Raw genomic sequence first — 8773 nt, 5'->3', positions numbered from 1 at the left:
CAGGTTCGCACACACACAAGTGAAAGTTTGTAAACATAGTACTTAGATTTATGGCACCTTGTAGAGGGTTTAGAAGGCGGGTCACTGATACAAAACTGCATGTAACAGACAAAGGAGTTGAGATCTGCAGAGAAAGTCCGGGGTCCTGTACATCTCCCTTCTAGAAGGTATAATCAATAAGTGTGATCAATGAGTGTGGATTAATAAAAGTGTTGTGAATTGACTACTGAGTCCCCGGTGTTCTTTCTGGAGGCCTGACGAATCTACGAACCGGGCAAAACTGTGAAAAGGTAACAACAGCTAGCTGGTTTACAAGGCAAATGTCAGAAATCGTTTGCTAACATTAACAAACTTGTTAGCTAACAGCATGAATTCTAATAGAATTACAGAGAAATAGAAATCACTAGAAAGATATTAAGAAGCATTAAATGATGAACTAAAATTAATTATATAAAATAGTTCACTACAAATTAGATTTATTGTTTAGTGAAAGCAGCACAATGCATGTGTGTAAGTTAAAGCAGCGGTCTGAATATTTCAAATGTATTTGAAATTTCATGGCTGAATAAACTCATAGATGATCGGCTGGACGTGGTGACTTAACCCTCATAATGTCCTCCCGATTTCCACACACCTGTTCTCCTGTCAGAAATGACACCACTTCATTTCAGTGTTTTTTCAAGTACAAAGTACAAATTGTCAATCAATTCAGTGTTACACCTTAGTTTTACTTAAGATTAACACATTAACACAAAATTGACCTTTCATTTTGCAATTTAGGGCCACAGACCTTGTTTACATAAAGTATCGTCTGTTTTTGAGCGAAAATAAAATGAAACAATAAAACGTTTAAATGATTATTTTGATCTGAATAACTACAGAGTGCTGTATGTTGAACTTTTGTGAGAAAGGTGTTTTTGAACCATTTATGAATTTTAAATGGCAGCACATAACTACAGCTGTGGTCCTCAGGGGTCAAAATGACACCATCTGGTTTGATTGATACTTAATTAATATGAGGTGGATTTTTCCCCCATTTTTAATTAAAACTTAATTCAAACATTTTGACACTATTTCTTTTTTCCATTTCAAATTTAAGTCTGATAAAACCTCATAAAACTTTTCTTTTTCTGCAGTTGCAGGCCAAGGGGCATATACAGTAAACAAGCTGTTACAGGTGATTGTTTTCTTTTGGAAACCTGCAATGTTAGGGACAACTCGTGTCCTGACTGCAGGACAGACGGTTTGCCATCGCACACGAGCATGTTCCATGTACAGCTGGACCTGCATCACATGCTGCCCATGTTTTTGTCTCAAAGTTCCCTGGTTTACTTGGATGTTCTGTTGGAGGGGACAGAGTCCTCTGAAGGGGACTTGGTGCTCATACAGTCACATCAGTACCAGGATCTTACATCACAGCAGGAGGAACACCCACTTGTGTTTCAAGTCAAGTCAACACCAACACACATCATACACCTCAAATGGGAGCACGTTTGTGTCATGAACGACGATCATCTATTGTGTCTTTATCAAGAAATTATGTCCTTTTTGTGCTTCTATGATTAATCTTGTGTCAGCATGAAAACTTCTCTACCAGACTCAGGATGTCATAAACTGGCCGTAGCGACTCTACTGGATGCACGGCAGTAAGAATCAACACACCCACATATGCCTACAGCTGCATTCGGTCCATTTTTCTTCCTCTCTTGTTGTCCCTCCTTGTTCATCATTGAGTTGGCTGTAGAGCAGGTCATCTGCTAATTGGATGGTTGTTGGTTCAATCTCTGTGTGCTCTAGTCTGGAGTTCTTACCAAGGTGTCCTTGGGCAAGTTACTGAACCCCAACTTGGTCTCTGATGCATCCATTGGCATGTGAACGTTAAAAAGCAGAATACAAGCAGAATACACTGTGTATAATGCTTTCAGTACTCGAGTAGAAAAGCCACTGAAGGAGTATGGGACCTGGCACATGTGCTTGGACTGTGGTAGATCATCTTTCTCTGAGGCACATGAGAGAGTCAGGCATCGTCTGTCACTGGGAAGGTTAGAAGACCAGATCAGTGTTTCCTCACGTTACTGCAAATATTCCTCTGTCTCAGCTGACTCCTCTTTCCTGCTTGATTCTTTGTCTTCATCATAATTGAAATGGATGATGTGTAGTCCTCTGACACATCTTCTATTTCAGTTTCACATTCTGAAAATTCAACTTCAAGAAGCCCAGTCACTTTCTCTCCAAGCTCCTCAGACTACCATGTCCTGGATGCCTGAGAACCTACTTGAACATAGTTCAGATTCTTCATCACTTTTCTTCACTTCATAGCCTTCTTCCACTTCTGCAGGTGGCTGATGTGCTTTTTCAGAGAAAGGGTAGCATGTGCTCTAAATATTGACAATATTTTCTATATCTTCTAACCCTGGATCTTCCTGAACATTGATTCTCCCTCCTCATTATACTAGAGGACAATATGTGCTTTGTCCTACTGCTCATGGTAAAAAAAAATAGCTCACAAGCCTCCAGTGCAGTGGAGGCCTGTGAGCTACTTTCTGTGTATGTATTATTGTAGGGTCGACCTTACAATATGAAGCACCTTGATGCGACTGTTGTTGTGATTTGGAGCTGTATCAATAAGATTGAATTGAATATAGAGCACCTGCCTCCTCATTGTGGTTTGTTGTTGTTGTTCTTGTGACCTTTGCTTGACCCCACACATCAGTGATCCAAGATCAAAGATGTTTGAAAGCAGTGTGGTGTGAAAATGTGGTCCTTTGCAACACTTTGTACTTTGGGGTCATTTGACCCGCGAGGACCACAAGTGTTATAAAATCCAATAAAAAAAACCATAAATGAATCAAATGACTTAAAACTTATTCCAATCATGCGTAGCATAGTACTGAACAACTCCTGTTATTTTCAGACCATTTGATGAAGAAAAAAACATTTTTGATGGCAAAAGATTTCTTTAGAGGACAAAACAAAGGTTAAAGTAAAGAGTAAAGTCGTGTTTAACCCTGGTGACAGTGAAACAGAGAACAGTGAGCTGAAAGGTCCAGATAAATTAAAATATTTGAAGATGATGTGGATGAAGCAGGATGAGTCCATCGGACAGGACCGACTTATGAAGGGACCAACACCGTCACCGAGCTCAAAGTCGCGTCCTCGTAGCGTGTGGATATCTGGAGACTCTGACTAAAAGATGCTCACGTCCGTCTGCACGCTGCTCACACGACATCAGAAAGTGTGTTAGAGACCACAAAGGGTTAAAAAGGCTGAGCTCTTTCAGGATGTCGTGTTTTCCTCTGGAGCGTCTCTTCATACGCAGGGAGCCACTTCCTCTTCCTGTCGAAGCTTTGAGACGTGATCCTGCAGTTTGTTTCAGGCCAAAGCTGCTCCTCTGTAGAGCATCTGGATCAACATGTTTGTAGCTGATAAACAGCAACTGAGACCATAAACTCAACACAGAAGTTCAATTCACTTTTATTTATTTAAATCACAACAGCAGTAAATCAAGGTACTTTATATTGTAGGGCAGACAATAATAAACTGAGCTCAGAGATTAAGGCTCTCTGACCTAGGAGCTACTTCCATCATTGTCTACAGTCTGTGGTTACAGATCAGGTGCGAGTGGCGTTTATTTCCGGGTCCAAACTGGACTTCAGCTCCAATGAAATGATCTCCAGCTGTGTCAGTAAAGTTTGATATCCAAGTGGCTACAGAGCTGTGGTTAGGCTCACGTGAACATGTTAGCAAAGATGGAGGGCGAGGGTCAAACTGTCCCACTGAGGCAAACGCCATCACACTGAAGGAGAAACGGGCCAAACTTCAGCAGAGAGAACGACTGAGACGATCCGTCCGGCTCATCAGACTTTATCTCCACATTAAACTTGACTCGCCAATATTTTTGAGGCCACAGGGGGCGCTGCTGAGCAGAAACATTAAATCCCAGTGGGTCAGGCAGGGTTGCAGCCTGTCAGCATTTTACCGTCTTTATATTTAACTTCACACTTACTAAAAGTAAAGCGAAGAGACTCGAATCAGCAGAAGAGCAGAAGAAGAAGTTGATGACATCAGCAAGTCACTTCTTGTTTTCCTTTTTGAATCAGTGAGAAGGTTTGATCGGACCGTGACTCACAGCCCAAACATCAGCGTGAGCCTCGTGACTCCAGTGACTCACCAGTGTTCCCAGTACGATGGACAGACACCGTCACCCAAACTCTCATGGTACTTCCTTCTTTGCATCAGTGATTCACGCAGCATGTTTAGTCTCTGCAGCGCCCCCTGCTGTGCAGACGCTGCCTTCACAGTTTTTGTCTAATGATGGAAACGACACATTTCCCAAAATGTGAAATGTCATAACAACAGACTGCAAAGATTTTCAGAGCTCATAAGCTGTCAGAGCCTGGAGATCTCTGAGGTCTGCTGCTCCGTGCTGCACCTCGCTCCAGGTTAAAGACCAAAGGCGACTGTGGTTTCGAGGTTGTGGCCCCAAAGCTGTTGAACTGGTTTCCATTGGAGTGACGATCTGTGACACTGCTGATTTCTTAAAAAGAAACTGAAAAGCACTGAACAAATAAAACATATTTACTATTTTATTGACAATATCAAAACTTAAATTAAATATTTAAACTGCGAAAACGTAACATTTTAATAAAGCTATGAGCTCAGTTTAAATGTAATGGTCTGTTTCCATGTTTCCACTCTAACATCAGTCTGGTCTGATGGAGGGTTCCAGCTGCTCAGCAGCGTGACCGCTTTGGTAGTGTCACAGGTAGCAGCGTTAACATGGCGGCTGTGGGTGTGGCTTCCCGTCAGCTGTTACCTGTTTTGTTTGTGGTAGCTTTGTTTACATATGTTTTCTTCAAAAATGTCCTAAACTCTTCAGCTTTAGGACTTCCAATCGTTCCTAAATATCTGAGCCACTGTTGAAGAGGATCCCAACTGGCCCCAGGATGTCAGGAATCTCGTGTGGACAGCTGAGGTGTAGTTTGACTGTAATACCTGCGTACCTGACACAAACAGTATGATAGCTGAACAAACTCTAAAAATAATGCTGACGGTAACAGAAGCTGAAAATAAAGATTGAAAACAGTAAAAGCACAAATGCTGAAACACCGGGAACAGAAAGAAACTAAATCTAATGAAAAAAGTGCTAAACTATCGTTCCTGGGACATTTAACCTCCTGGGACCTGGCGTCCACATACGTGAACATCACATTCTGGGACGTCTAGACCAAACTACAAGGGCCTGATGTCCACTTACGAGGACGTTATGCTGCCACTGTCCTATCAAAATTTGAAACAAATGTCCTCATATGTTGATCTCATTTTTCTCAAAAACAAAAATTAGGTAAAAAAATCTTTAATTCTTTGTTTGTACATTCATCTGGTCCCAATCAGCCCAAATTAAAAATGCCATGAAAGAGTTCGGGTCTTACGAGGTTAACACACTTTTCATGAGCACATTAACTTCGACCCGTGGACTTCATGAACTCTGGGTTTGCTGCTTCCTGGCTCTGCTGGTCCTACTAAACTGGTTTATTTTAGGATTTTTCAGGAAGCTGACTGAGGCTCATTTCACTGTCAAATCACAGCAACACCTGCTGAGCGTCATCCAGTGTGAACCTCATTTATTCTCCGTCTACCTGCTGATGATTAACTCGCCTTCGGCTCGTTTACATTTCATATTTTCATACCTACGTCTGCTGCAGGAGGCGGTGCCCAGTGAAAGGGTTCATCGTCATGGTGATAATAATCTGTCCCACGTCTCTGCAGAGTCACTGACTCACGTCAAAGGTGGACATATTTACTGTGACATCATCAGGCTGACTTGGAGTCGCTCAGCGAGCCATCAGTCAGGAGGTAAACCACCTCGCCAACAGACTTTACAGATAAACGCTGATGATGTTCAGCTCGCAGCTGGGATGAAGGTCAGAACATCTGCGGACGAGGTTCTCTGCTTGGAAACATTTCACTGCTCCTTCTTAGTGTCCCTTCGACTCTATAAGGACACTAACAAGCCACATGAGGATGTACAGCAGGAGGTTTAGGTAGTTTGAAGTGTCAAAACCTCCTCAGTAACCATGTGATCCTCCTCAAGTAGTGCTTGAATCACAACAGGGACAAAGAGGACGTATAACTGCACTCCCACAACCATCTCAAGTGCCAAAAGAACCTACCAACTGGTCCTTTAAGGCCATCCTAGGCCTACTAGGACTTTATAAGTACACAAGAAAGACCCCCAATGATATCAATGACCTTGACAAACCCACAGAGGGGTAACGAGAGCACATATAAGCACTCTCAGAACTTCACATACCAACCTAATGTAAGTGATCACCACATTTTTGTCCCAGAACCTCAATGGTGGCACCAAAACCTCTTCCAGCAAAGACAAATGACATATGTAGGCACTCCAACAACCTCAGGTACCAACGAAACCTGATAGACCTGATCTCTGAATCCTTCTTTGAACACTAAGAAGCACCTCAAGCAGTCCTGGACCTGAATGAGGGTATCAAACCTTAAGAACCTTGTAATTCTTCCCAAGAAGTCCAAAGAACACCTCTGAGCACTGCTATGGCCACCTCAAAGCTCAGAGGTCCGGAAATCCTCGTCTGTGATCACTGAGAGCTACACGGGGACAGTCGCAGCACTTTGGGAAGATTACAGAATCGACTGGTTCACCCAGCTAAGAGCTCATGGGGTGGGTTTTTAGATCAGCAGCGCCCCCTGCTGTCAAAAACTCAAACACTATTGATGGTGCAGCAGCACTTCAGCAGTTTTCTTGGCTGCTGAGCAGATCATATCAGAGCCTTAACTAACTAATATTTTAATTATTGCATAGATGATTAGTTCATCTTGCAGTGAAACACGTCTGCTATGAACCTGAAGACGATCTGTTTCCTCTACAACGAATAAAAATCTGAAGAAGAAACAGTGAAAAGAATGAAAAAGATTCAGTGGGAGAAACGTTTCATCATCATCAGGTGACGTCTTCAGTCTCAGCTGACTGCAGGTTTCCAACCTTACAAACAGGACATTTGCATAATGACTGAAACCAGCCCACTGAAGGAACGAAGGGCTGTGAGGTCACTTATGATAATTAATATGCACATTGGCATGACGATTGATCAACAACACTGATCGAAACACAAAGGCACCAACGACTTTGTTCAAACCCTTTGAACCGCAAAGGATTGTGGGAAAACTAAAGCTTATGACTGAACCATCGAGTCAAATGAATTTCAGATTCATGTTTTATGTAATGTAACTCAATGTAATGTAACTCACTGTAATGTAACTCAATGTAATGTAGCTCACTGTGATGTAACTCACTGTAATGTAACTCAATGTAATGTAGCTCACTGTAATGTAACTCACTGTAATGTAACTCAATGTAATGTAGCTCACTGTAATGTAACTCACTGTAATGTAGCTCACTGTAATGTAGCTCACTGTAATGTAACTCACTGTAATGTAACTCAATGTAATGTAGCTCACTGTAATGTAACTCAATGTAATGTAACTCAATGTAATGTAGCTCACTGTAATGTAACTCAATGTAATGTAACTCAATGTAATGTAGCTCACTGTAATGTAACTCAATGTAATGTAACTCAATGTAATGTAGCTCACTGTAATGTAACTCACTGTAATGTAACTCAATGTAATGTAACTCAATGTAATGTAGCTCACTGTAATGTAACTCACTGTAATGTAACTCAATGTAATGTAACTCAATGTAATGTAGCTCACTGTAATGTAACTCACTGTAATGTAACTCAATGTAATGTAACTCACTGTAATGTAACTCAATGTAATGTAGCTCACTGTAATGTAACTCACTGTAATGTAACTCAATGTAATGTAGCTCACTGTAATGTAGCTCACTGTAATGTAACTCACTGTAATGTAACTCAATGTAATGTAGCTCACTGTAATGTAACTCACTGTAATGTAACTCACTGTAATGTAGCTCACTGTAATGTAACTCACTGTAATGTAACTCAATGTAATGTAGCTCACTGTAATGTAACTCACCAAATGTCGCATTAACAGCTTTTCTGATATTTCTGATGATTTTTCTCCCACTTTTTTAAAAAGCATGTCCTAACCAGTCTATATAAATTATTTATTTTCATTTTACTTAAATTATATGTTATTGTTAAGTTAAAATATGTTTTTCTAATAAAGTCTATGTAATTGTCTCTATTATTGTCTGTACAGAATACTAATGTGTTACTTGATGGCATAACATTTAAGTTAAGTTAATTAGGATCGATATACTTCGTATATCCACAAGGCGGCAGTAATGCAAAAACAGTTGTAACTAGAAGAAGTTGCATTTCCTGTGAAAATGCAGTGTGAATGCCGTGTAGTGTAATCTGAAAATAGCAGAAGAAGAACTACCTGCTGGAAACTGAACTGTTTGCTGAAAACTGCTGTATTTGAAGGGGCACACTAAGCAGTGTCAATAATGCAGAGTGCATGCAAGCAGGAAAGATGCGCCGCAAATGTCACATGTAGGATTCGAACCTTTGCCACCAGACCTCATCGTGGCTGCTCAACCCACTGAGCAACGCCTGCTCTGGTCTCAAGCAAAGATATGATGAGAGAAAAAATATTCACTGTGCAGAAGAAGCTGAATTGTGCTGACAAGAGCAGAAGAGGATGAAAATTATGCTAAGAAAAGGTGAATCAGCAGACTTTCTGCTGAAAAGAGGAAAAGAAGCTGAAGTTTGTGCTAAAAACAGCTTAAGAAGCTGGAATTTGTGCT

Source organism: Aulonocara sp. 'chitande type north' Nkhata Bay, linkage group LG10 (genome assembly GCF_057382095.1).
Source record: "Aulonocara sp. 'chitande type north' Nkhata Bay isolate Kocher_YH1m ecotype deep benthic linkage group LG10, A_spYH_male_GT1.1, whole genome shotgun sequence".
NCBI classification, from domain to species: Eukaryota; Metazoa; Chordata; class Actinopteri; order Cichliformes; family Cichlidae; genus Aulonocara; species Aulonocara sp. 'chitande type north' Nkhata Bay.
This window is presented reverse-complemented; position numbering follows the sequence as displayed.